The sequence below is a fragment of the Lissotriton vulgaris genome, chromosome 1_2 (genome assembly GCF_964263255.1).
Source record: "Lissotriton vulgaris chromosome 1_2, aLisVul1.2, whole genome shotgun sequence".
NCBI classification, from domain to species: domain Eukaryota; kingdom Metazoa; phylum Chordata; class Amphibia; order Caudata; family Salamandridae; genus Lissotriton; species Lissotriton vulgaris.
In genome coordinates, this window is record NC_141686.1 from 260,839,666 (window position 1) to 260,852,537 (window position 12,872).

A 12,872-nucleotide genomic window follows, 5' to 3' on the forward strand; every position below is an offset into this window, starting at 1 on the left:
TTCGATATTACTTACCTTAGGTCGATATTCTGGCCATCGATATTCTGAACATCGATATTCTGTCCCTTCGATATTAGCAACTCGATATAAGTGTAAGTCGAAATTAAAGATTCGATATTTTGACTGTGTACCACTAAGTGTGCTCCAGCTCATCTCCTGTTTTAGCGAGCCCCCCGGGATAGTATCCCGTCGGATCCGACGTGGGTGCCCGTGGCACGGGATGATGTGGCCGTCCAGGCGAGGAGAGAGGCCATGAACCGGAAGGCAAGCGTGGCCCGTTGAGCACAGGAACCGAAGCTCAAGGTGGGAGACCTGGTGGTAATCAAAAACCGACACCCTGAGTGGAAGTTTCGGACACCTTATGAGCCGGAGGTGTGGGTTGTCGTGCAGGTTGAAGGAACTATGGTGACTACCAGGAAGAGACAACAATCGGTCACCCGCTACGTGTCCAGCTTCAAGAAGGTTCCACCATTTTGGGGAATCTTTCCTAGGGAGTGTCTCTAGAAGGGTTGACACTACATGACAACCTACGGTCGGATGTAGGAGTATTGATCCTATGTTTATAAGATGGACAAACTAACAGATTATAATTTCCTTAAAATGTTTAAAACTCACAGTTACCCATTTAAGACGATGATTGTTAATTGTTATAACTGAACTGTAATTTGAAAAACTGATGTACAGATTTGAGAGTGAAATGTATGTCTTATTCCTTGTTTTGCAGAATTTTACCATTGTGTCCGCCCCAGTATATTGCCCCTTGCCCTGACGAAGGTGCAGCCTTATTGGCTTGTCACCGAAACGCGCGTCGGCGTATGTCTCCACGAACACGGTCATTGTCCTCACTACATCAGGACCCGTAGTCAAAACCACCTTTCTGGATTAACACCTTGACATATTCTGCACATGAACCATCATTGTGCTATACCTGCAAGGAGTAGAAAAATTAATTAGTTGAATGAAGGATGTATGGTATGAGACTAGTTAGAGTTGAGTATGAATGATATGGTGTGTGTTTAGTACTGGCCTTTACTGGGTAGGACAAATCTCCCATCTGTGTTTGTTTTGATATATATGTTTGTCTTATTTATGATATATATGTACTATTGATAAACTTTTTTAAAAAAAAATATATCTCCACAATCTAAGAAGAAACTGTTTATATCTGTGTGATCAGAAAACAAAAAATAAAATAAAAAAATATATATTTTTCAATATAAACTGTTTAGTCTGTCTGATTTGACCATATGATTGTGATGTTTAGTGTCAACCCCTAGGTTATTCACCCCTTTATGTATATCTTCTGGACCCTCTAACTAGGGCCTTCATATCCTGAGGCAGGGTACTTTCCTTTTCTTTTCCTCACCCTGGAGATACCCATTAAGGGACCATCTCTCAGGGAAGCCAGGAAGGGTTTCGCAGCGGTCGAAGCGCCTTGGGACCCTCCGGGTAAGTAGTGCGCTATATAAATGCCTATACATTTACATACATTTACATTTACATTTACATCCCAGTGGGCCCCCCCAATTACCTCAACAAGCAATAAACAGGGGTACACCTGCCTTGTTGACACATGACCCTGACTGGTCATCTCCTACTGACCATAAAGTATGCACCTCTACATCTTAAGGGCTAACAGTCCGGGTTCTTCACCTAAGCGCAGCAGCAAGAACACATGTTTACGCACACTTGAGAATGACAGTATTCAGCACATTTGGGAATCATTAGAATGCTTTGCAAATGCAACCCCTAAAGACATCACAGATGAAATCACCAGATTAGGATTATGCATAGACAGCAAGACACCATAGCTGGAGTGTCTGACAGCATAACCACTCTTTGCTTATGACATCACCAACAAGAACTTTAGTCCCCATAAAAGAAACAACCAATAATAAATGCAGTTCTGGTGCAATTACACCTCTTCATCTCCAGGGGATGCCCTTCTCCAGACATCTCCTAGTCAGCCTTTTATCCAAGAATCACTTTTCAATTCACCCTCAGCTGAAGAAGAAGAGCTCCAGTCCCGAAAGTGTTAAATGCAGGCTGAGCCCTTGTTGTTATTCTTTCCAATCCCCAAGACACTAAGGGGCATATTTACATGTTCTGGCGCATCTCTGCAAATCAGCAGGGATGCGCCACAACAGTTGCGTGATGCAATCCCCTCCTTCCGCCACCACAGATGCGCTCAATTTACAATGCGGCGCACTATGGTGCAAGGAAGGGAAGATGCGTGACGCATCTTGTGGCGTATGGCCGGCGCAATGCGGGGGTTGCGTTGCAAGCGCGATGCAACTTCTGCAATGCACAGTGGCCACCCATACTCAACGTGGTGCGTCACTCCTTACGTCTGCTCCAAGCAGGCGTAAGGATATGACGCAGCAGCGTCGTAAAACTGACTCCGTGAAATCTTGTAGATTTCACTGTGTCAGTTTTACGGAGCTTTCCTGCGAAGGAACGCCCACGCTGCGACAGCACGCCCACATGAAACCTGACGCAGGTTTCATGTGGCGCAGGGCTTTACAACGTGACGCATCTGCCTATATGCGTCACGTTGTAAATAAGTCGCAACGTGGCGCATTGTTTACGCCGCCGCTGCATCACAAAAGTGACGCAACGGCGGCGTAAAAGTTTCCCAAGGGGCTCGTAAATCTGTCCCTAAGGTTGGGACTTTTTTCTTTCTTCGTGCAGGGGGGAGACTGCGCTTCTCCAGCAGCTCCCCCAGCACCTACACATTCATGTGGTGGTGACCCCGTCCTCTTGGGGCCACCACAAGCAAAGAACACATGCCCTGGCCTGCAAGGCATTATCGGTAGGCCTGCATATGGAAGCAGCAGCTCTCCCGCTGTGCCGGGGAGAGCAGCGATCATCTTTCTAGCGCTCCGCGCCGTTTCCTGGGCCTCATTGGGGGACCCGGTCCCACCCGGATTCCAGTGTCAGAGGATGCGGCTCGGGGAGCCCACCCCTGGCCGCTCTGCCAGTTGTTGGGGGGCCCAGACCCACCCGGGCCCCCGGCCGCCGACTCCCTTGTTCTGGGGGTTCCGGTCCCACCCGGGACACCCACTTGCCTCTGTGTTGGAGGGTAGCCTGGGGAGCCCACCGGGCGGCCAGCACCTGCAGGACCCGGCTGTGCACTTCTGGTCTGCCCGCTCTGGTGGGCAGGCGCAGACTCCCGCAGTCCCGTCGGGGCCTCGGGGGAGTGCAGCGGCACTCCCCCAGCCTTCTCCTCATTGTCGGGGCCTGGGGATGGGGTCCCGGGCCCCTGGATATCTTTGGGGGCACGACGGCACTCCCCCCTCCTACACCTTCAGAGGGGGCCAGGGTGGGCTCCTGGCCCCCCGGTTGGGCATTTCCGCGGGTAGCACAATGGCGGCCCCTAGCATGACTTCGGGGCCCGGGGATGGGGTCCCGGCCCCCTCCAGTCTTCTTCGCAGGAGTGCGACTGCACCTCTCTCCCCCGCCTCCTCACACGGGGCCCGGAGTTGGGCTCCCGGGCCCCTCCTCTTCACACTCTTCAGGGGGAGCGCGACGGTGCTCCCCGTCTTAGTGTTCAGCGGGAGGCAGGGAGGGCTCCTGGCACCCCGTGGGGGCAGCTTCATGGGGTGCACGACTGCGCACCCCAGCTTTACTTCTTTGGGGGGGCGGCCCCCGGGACCTGATTGACCCTGGGGGGCCCATTGCAGACCAGCGGCGGAGCCCCACACGCTTCGTTGCTGGTCTCATGTAAGGTCAAAGGTCGCCTACCTTCCAGGCCATATCTCAGCCCCTAGGGGTCCAATCTTCTCCATGTCAGGCTCTTCTTCCTCCTGGCGGCACCCCCCATCCACTGGGAGCTCTCTCCTTCACCCTTGGGGTCTCCAAGAGGGCCCCATTCTGCAGGGATAGATCTTCACTGGCTCCCTGCGCCTCTCTTCTCCCTGTGCAGAGGCCCCTGCTTCTGCGCACCAGTTCCGGGCTCTTCTTCTGGTGCTGTTAGGGTCCTGGGGAGCAGTAAGGGGGGTCCTCCTTCCAACTGCCCATTGCCAGGCTCCTGCACCTTCCGCCTAAGCAGACCACACCCCAGAGAGAGCTTCTCTTCCTGTGCAAGTACTTTTTAAAAGTTGAGTAGGGGGCTGGCAGGAAGTCTCTGTGTGTCCTATCAAACAGCGACGCATCACTTCCCTGCCCCTGCGCCCTCCTTCTTGTCCATCCTCTGGGTTGTTCAAAATGGAGTTCTGCAGCACACATAGAAAGAGGAAAACACCACTTGTGATCGTTCCAAAGCAACACCCATTGATTTTGACGCTGCCCCCTATTTACAAGGGTGATGTAAATAGGAGGCAGTACCAAAATTAAGACCAGGGAAAACCGGGACTTGGCATGGCGATACGAGGAGAAATGCTTTTTATTCTCCTAGTTTTTGCTGTTTTGCTGTTTTTATGTGTGCTGCACAATGCAGCACACATAGAAACAGCAAAACACAATTAATGATTATTTATGTGCAGGAAGGTGTTCCTTCCTGCACATAAACAATCACTTAAAAAATGACGAATTGTAACTTCTATGTGTGCTGCACAATGCAGCACACATGGATGTTTCAAAGCGCCATTCTGGATTGTTTATGTGCAGGAACGGACACTTCCTTCACATAAACAATCATTCCCTCAGTGCAGGCACTCTTCAACTATGGTGCAAGGGTGCCTGTGCAGGCACTAGGCAGCTGAGTTCAGTAAAACTGATTGTTTTAACTATGGTGCATCCCTGCGTTTTCACAATGACGCAGCACGCATTAACTATTTTGGCTTATTGTCCCGCTCTGGCATTCTTTGGGAATATGACCCTGAGCTTTTAGCATTCTTCCACCTCCTTGCACTGTAATCATTGGTTACTAATGTAGACCCCGCCTACTTTTATCATAGGACACTGATGAGGGAACGAAGGGTTGGGGAGAAAAAGGTGAACACCCATTGACCAACTCACCAACGATCACCTCTGGGTTATTCGACCATGAATCTAACTGTCTGCAGAGTGAAACGGTACTAAAGGATTTATCCATGCCTGCTTTGGGGAAGACAACTCCCGGCTGTACCCAAGAACCCCCTCACCTGTGTATTTGCTAAAGGTCACAATTACAGGGCGAGTAGAGGTGCTGTGCTGCCATGGAGGAATAGTACAGCACACTTGAATTAGCATTGCAAAGGATTTGGCAGTGACCAAAAGGCCCACCAAGAAACTGGGGAGAAAGGTTTGAGTCCTGGCATCTGCTCAATATTCTCTGGGGCATATTTACAATGCTCTGGCGGCCATTTTATGCTGTTTGAGCATCACTTTATGACGCTCTGGAGGCACAGTGTGTAGGCTAATATTTACAAGGCAACGTAAAGCCACCCTGCTTGGCTTTTCATGGCATTGTAAATATGAGGTAAGGCAAACGCTTACTCTGCATGGAAGAGGTGTTCCATGAGTGTTGATTGGATGTTCCCAAGCACTAGGGCAGCACAACTAGAAGGCTTGCTGCACTGCCCTATGCCAGAATATTGCAAATATGCCCCCAAATGTCTTGCTATCACTTATGGGGAAGTCCCTTGCCCCTTGCTGCCAAGAACTGTCTCTAATTTAAAGATCACTGGTTTAATTTGTAGTAGGGCCACTTAACGCTGCCTTGTAAATAAGGCACCCGTTCATGCTGTATTTAGCGTGAAAGGGAAGGGCAATGGGTGTTGTGGTGGGTGTTCCACCACAACACCCATTGATTTTGACGCTGCCGCCTATTTACAAGGGCAGAGTAAAAAGAAGGCAGCACCAAAATGAAGGCCAGGGAAAACCTGGCCTTAAACAGGCAAAACGAGGAGAAATGCTTTATTTCTCCTCATTTTTGCTGTTTCCACGTTTGCTGCCTTGTTCAACACACATGGAAACAGCAAATTGCCTATGACTGTTTATGTGCAGGAAGGTCCCCCTTCCTGCACATAAACAATCATTTTTTTAAATGCCCTTTTGCAACTTTTGTGTGCAGCTTTAAGCATGAACAATCTTCCCCTCAACACAGGCACCCTTGCACCCTTATATACTGTTACATTGTTAATTTCAGTAGCTAGCAACGAGATCTATGGACTCTGTACCGACGCTCATCTGGGAGCACCGTGCTCAAATTCCAGCTTTAGTTGTGCTTAAGCAACATGATTGGAAAAGCACCTATCCCGACGGACCACGCACGCAACCTGGGCGTCATCCTGGATTCCTCAATCTCGATGAACAGACAAGTCAACGCCGTTTCTTCATCTTGCTTCAACATTCTTCGCATGCTCAAAAAAACATTTTGCTGGATCCCCACCGAAACTAGAAAAACAGTCACTCACGCTCTGGTCACTAGACGACTGGACTACGGAAACACCCTCTACGCCGGTACCACCGCAAAAATCCAGAAAAAACTCCAACGCATCCAGAACGCTTCAGCCAGGCTCATATTAGACATACCGCATAAAGAACACATCTCTGGCCACCTGAAAAACCTCCACTGGCTCCCCGTCAATAAGAGGATTACTTTCCGGCTCCTAACCCACGCACACAAAGCACTCTACGAAATCGGACCCGAATGCCTCAACACACGACTGTCCTTCTACACCCTCTCCCGCCAGCTACGATCCTCCAACCAAGCCCTTACCACTGTACCTCGCATCAACAAAACCACCATGGGAGGTAGACCCTTCTCCTACCTGGCAGCTAAAACCTGGAACTCACTTCCCACTCATCTTCGCCTTACTCAGAACCACCTAGCATTCAGAAAGCAACTTAAAACGTGGATCAAGCGCCTTGAGACCCTCTGGGTATGTAGCGCGCTATACAAATTTATTGAGTTGACTTGACGGCACAGGTGCTATGCATTATGCGTGGCAATGCATTTCAGTGCAGTGATGCGGACCACCACACTGAAATGCGTTAGACTAACACCTGATGCATGGTACTTGGCAGAGCTGGGGCACAGGTGGAACATTGCTTGGCTCAGTCTAAGGGGCATATTTACAAGCCCCTATCCCCACAAAAACGTCGCTTTTAGTGATGTTCCTGTGGCGATATGTACTTCGCCTTATTTACAAGGCGTTAAGTGGCCTAACGCCATCTTGTAAATACGGCCCCCTTTCATGCTATACTTAGCGTGAAAGTGGTGGGCAATGGGTGTTACTTGGGCGTTCCACCGCAACACCCATTGATTTTTACACTGCCCCATATTTACAAGGGCAGCGTAAATATGGGGCAGCTCCAAAATGAAAACTAGGGAAAAACTGGTTTTAAGCAGGCGCAATAAGGACAAATGTTTAATTTCTCCTCGTTTTTGCTCTTTCCATGTGTACAGCTCTGTGTAGCACACATACGAACAGAAAAAGATCTTTGATTGTTTATGTGCAGGAAGGTGTCTCTTCCTGCACATAAAAAATCAATTAAAAAAATGACATTTTGCCACTTCTACGTGTGCTGCATCCAGCAGCACACACAGGGCCTTATTTATGAAGGCCTGTGTCACATTTACGCTGCCGGTGCATCACTTTTTGTGACGCTACGGCGCTGTTAATAATGCGCTATGTTACGCCATATTTATGAAGTGACGCATCTAGACAGATATATTGTATGCAGGGTGGGCGTTCCCCTGCAAGAAAGGTTCATGGGAGTGGCGCAGTAAAATCTATAAGATTTCCCTGCGCCACTTCTAGGACATCAATGCGTCAAAACCTTATGTCTGCCTCATGGCAGGAGTAAGGGTGACGCAGGCCCTTTCACATCGGGCTTGTCCCATGTGAAAGGAACATTGCTTGAGTTGCGTCACGCTTCTGACACAACTCCAGCACTGCGCCACTTTTACGCTGGCAGATACCTCAGTTATACTAACGTATCTGTCATTCCTTGCAACATGATGTGTCACATTTAATGGCTGATGCATCATGTTGCATGGAATGACAGATACGTTGGTATTACTGACGTATCTGTCAGCGCAAAAGTCATGTAGTAAATATGACGCATCCATCATGTTGCAAGGAAGGTACACTGAGAAGTGTCGCATCGCTGCTTTCACGCAGCGATGCAACACTTCTCATAAATGAGGTCCATAGAAGTTTCAAAACGCCATTTAAAGATTTTTATGTGCCGGAAGGTACACCTTCCTGCACATAAACAAGCTTCCACCCAACGCAGACACTCTTGCTCTAAGGGGCAAGGGAGCCTGCATTGGCGCTAGGCTGCTAAATTTAGCTCCAGAGCAGGGGGAAATGCAAGGATGCACCATATTGTTGTAAATATGGTGCAGCCCTGCGTTTCGGAGGTGGCGGAGCGTGGTGTTAAGGCAAGGAGGCTAACACCGCGCTACACCAGTTCTCTAGTACATATGCCCCTAAGTCCATATGGAGCTTGTAGGGAGGCGCAGTATGCAGTTGTGGCCTGCGCAGAGAAGAGGAATGGACCTGGGTGGGTGGGGGTAATTTCGGCAGATGACGAGGGGAAATTAGACAATTAATTAATTTTTCTCGTCATATTCTGTTGAAATTAACCATATCCCCCTCCCCCACCCCCAACTCGGCCCTACTGCTCTTACCTGCAGGCTCCGCGGCTGGCAGTATGTTTAAAATAAATGCGTGCCAATGTGAAATTGCTATAGGAAAAGTATGATTATGTAGTCAGGGTGAGGTCCTTATAGGATGAGGTCCTTAGGGATGCCTTGAGGTCAGCGCGACCCATATGGTGCCACAAATTATGAGTGGCTCAGATAATTTACTTACAGGCCTTCCAAAGTGTAGAGAGCCACTCGGGCTCTCCCCAACAATGTTGCGAACTGTACACGCATGTATGCACCCCTCTGGGCAGGCTCGCTCCGAGGGTATAAATAAATGGGCGGAAGACCGCTCGTGGTCTTCCAGCCCTCAGATAATACTGGCGTTAGTGTGTCTTCATTTCATAGTGCTGTGGCCTATATCACCCTAGGCCCCGCCACACTACATTGGCGACGAGGCCGGTAGCACTACGCGCGTGCATGCCTACCTGGCGGGCCCTGGTCGCGGAGCGTGCGGTGCCCACCCGCGCTGCCCTGCTCCGATAGCATCTCCACATCGTGGGGAAAGAAGCTGTGGTGCCCACCCGCATCGCTCCTCATCTGTAGATGACTGCTGCATGCCGTGGCCGCCCGGCGCGCCCAGCTCAAGCCCACCCACGTGCCTCCCTGCTCAACGGGAGAGCATTCGGCTGGCGGGGCTCGCTGGCGGTGCGCTAATTGACGGGTGAGTGGCTGCATTCCCCGCCCGCGAGCTGTCCTGCCCACGCGGTGTCGTTCGTGCCTGCCTCTCCTTCCAGCACTGGCCCATGTGAGGCCTGGCCCCCGGCGTGTGTTTCCTTGCTGGCAATGAGGCTCCCGGGGTCGGGCTGCCCCTTCCACTGCCTGCGCTCTGGGTCATCATCGGAGGAAAGGCCCTGTGGAGGTAACAGGGTGCCTCGCTGGAGGAGTCTATAAAGCATTAGCAAATTCAAGCGCCCAGTGGCAAAGCATTGGCAAATTGAAGCACCCAGTGGGTGGAGAGGGTGCTGCTGGAGGCCCAAGAGCGGACACTGCAATCAATAGGGGAGTGTGGCCGCTGAAGACAGGAGGAACACCCTGTGGAAACTGGCAGTGGGTAGGCGCACACCCTCTGTCCCCCCGCTGCATCGACACTTGCGGAGAGGGCACAAGAGACACTGCCACGTGACAGGCATACCAAGTCCATGCGCCTGAAACACACCCCTGCGCTAACCGCCGAGACGCAGGCCGCACCCGTGCATTCTCACACAATCATGCCCAGGCACCATGAGCAATGCCGCGCCAGGGGCGGCGGCAGCCCCTCAGCAAGATGGAGGACGCAACCAAGCAGGCGCCATGAACTCTCCGACACCGGTGCACACGCACACAGCGGTGGGACCGTTACCCCCGTTCAGCGAAGCCGTGGACCCTGCGATGGCCATCCCCAGGTGGAAGGCCTGGGTAGGGCGGCTCAACCACTACTTTAAGGGGACCAGGGAGACCGACGGGACCGTCAAGAGGTCACTTCTCATCTACTATGGCGGAGCAGAGATCTATGACTTGTTTGAGACACTCCCAAACACTGGAACGGACAACAACTACGAGGCGGCGGTCGCCAAGCTCAACAAACTCTTTGATCCGCAACTCAATCACGCCTTTGAGAAGTTCAAATTCAAGCGGGCCTGGCAAACCGAGTAGGAATCCGTCGACATGTTCTATGCGCGGCTTCGCCGGTGGCCAGCACGTGCCCCTTCGCGGAGCCAAGGGATAAGATCAGAGACCAGATCATCCTGGGATGCCGCTCGAAACTCTTAAGGAAGCTCATCCTCCGGCAATTGGGGATCTCGCTGGACGAGATCCTGATCCTAGCTCGGTCCCACGAGCTATCGGACCCCAGAGCGGAGGAGATGGAGGCGGCCCTGCACACCTCAGTTGCCGCATCACCGTCGCTAAAACTCCCGCTGGTCAAGCAAGAAAAGGTGGACGCTATCCAGAGAAGACCTCCAAAGACTCGCCAACCACCCAAGTCGACGCTAGGGAGCCTGTGTGGGTATTGCGGAGAGGACCATCCCGCCACGGCCACGTGCGGGGTGAAAGGGAAGACGTGCTCCCGCTGTGGAAGGCTAAACTACTATGCCAAGGTTTGCCACGGGGAAAGATTCCGATCTGCAATGTCCAGAACCAGGAGTGTGTCACAGAGCATTCGACAGATTAATTAATTGTGGGTTTCTAATGCACTAGAATCGACTACTGGAGGAGTATCTCTGCTCACCGTGAAAAAGTGTATGAAATTAATGAGCTAGTCGGCCATCAGCTGGCCATTCGGATGAGACAACAGACATCACAGAATGTCATAAGAGAGATACAGAACCCAGTAGAAGGCAGGATATCCGACCCTGAAAAGATTGGCACTTTGGCGATTTTTATAGTGTATTATATAAAGAAGAGGGCGAAGCAGAACTAGGGAAGATTAATGAATATTTGGAAATTAATACTTTCAACGAACTTAATTCAGCTGCTCAAGGAAACTTGGAGGTAGCCCCTAACATAGATGAAGTCATAAAAACTGTGAAGGATCTCCCCCCGGGGGAAAGCAGCTGGGGCACGCCCTGGTCACCTCGCGACTTGATTATGGGAACCTGCTATATCTGGGCGCCACGGGCAAGGTCATGGGCCGCCTGCAGGTGCTCCAAAATGCCGCGGCGCGGCTTGTCCTCAGGCTCCCTAGGAGGTCACCCTCCAAACCAGCCCTACAAGCCCTTCACTGGCTCCCTGTGGAGAAGAGGGTAGAGTTCAAAGCCCTCTCACATGCCACCGCATTTTGAGCTGTATAGCCCCGGCTCCACTCCAGAGTCTGGTGACCTACTATGAGCCCACACGTACTCTACGATCCTCGCAGATTGGGCTGCTAAAGGTCCCCAGAGTAAGGAAGGCGCGAATGGGAGGAAGATCTTTTAGATACCTCGCTCCCAGATGCTGGAATGCCCTACCTTTAGAACTGCGGCTAGAACCATCTGAAGTCCTGTTCAGGAAAAAGCTTAAAACCCACCTTTTCAACAGGTAGCCTTCCGTGGGAGGGGGTAGGGCAGCCACATCACTTACCATAGCGCGGGGACACGCCAGTGGCGTAACCAGGCGCTCTACAAATGCCCAATAATAATAATAATAATAATAGACGCTATCCCTCTGGAATTTTATACAGTACTAGCAACCCGTCCCGACGTTGTCCGGGTATGAATTGATGCCGGCCAGTAGTATATTGTTTCGTAGGATTTCATTTTAATAGCCTTTCTTATCTGTGACAGGCCTGTGAAACGCTCCGATTCACAGTGCACTGCTGATGCACTTAAGAGTGCGCGTTCAGTAGTGTGTGAACTCGAGTTTCCCTACTTTATTTTCCTTGCAATATTATATAGCGCAAACTCGACAACATGGCATGAGCACAATTTACATTACAGAAGAACACATTGATTTGTGGTAGGCACGGGGAGACAAAGCGATTTGCCTGGAATCACAGGATGTTGAGCTGATGCCAAGATTCTAACGTAGCTCCCAATCTCTAAAGTTCGCAATTCTAGAACTTGTGGTGGGAGGTGTGTCTAAAAGTGTATGTTGCTGCTGGGCATCAATGAGAGAGACCTGTGCATTTTTTCCAATTGGTGGTGAAAAAATATGAGTATGTTGCTGGAGATGTGGGCCGCCGTGCCACCAATGTACTTACGGGGGAGGGTAAACACCCATTATTCCGCAAATTTCTTTCCGCATACCATCACTCTGCATACTTTCATTACGAAAGTACCATGACTCCACAATGCCATTATAACGCATGGCATTACATTTTACATGCTTTTACCACACATACATTTACAACGAAATTCGTTGTAAATGCATGAATGGTAAAAGCATGTTTTTTGAAAATGTTTGGATAAGGCAAGTATGGGTATAGGGGTATATGTTTTGGGGTACTGAGGTATATGTTTTGGGGTGTTTGGGTATTTTAATGGTTCAGATATAGTTTTGGGTTATGGGGTACGGGGGTATTTTTAGGGTTCAGGGCTAGCTTTGGGTTTTGGGGTATAGGGGTATTTTTAGGGTTCAGGGGTAGGTTTGGGTTTTGGGGTACAGGGGTATTTTAAGGATTCAGGGCTAGGTTTGGGTTTTGGGGTACAGGGGTATTTTTAGGGTTCAGGGCTAGGTTTGGGTTTTGGGATACAGGGGTATTTTAGGGTTCTGGGCTAGGTTTGGGTTTTGGGGTACAGGGGTATTTTAAGGGTTATGGGCTAGGTTTAGGTTTTGGGGTACAGGGGTATTTTAGGGTTCAGGGGTAGGTTTGGGTTTTGGGGTACAGGGGTATTTT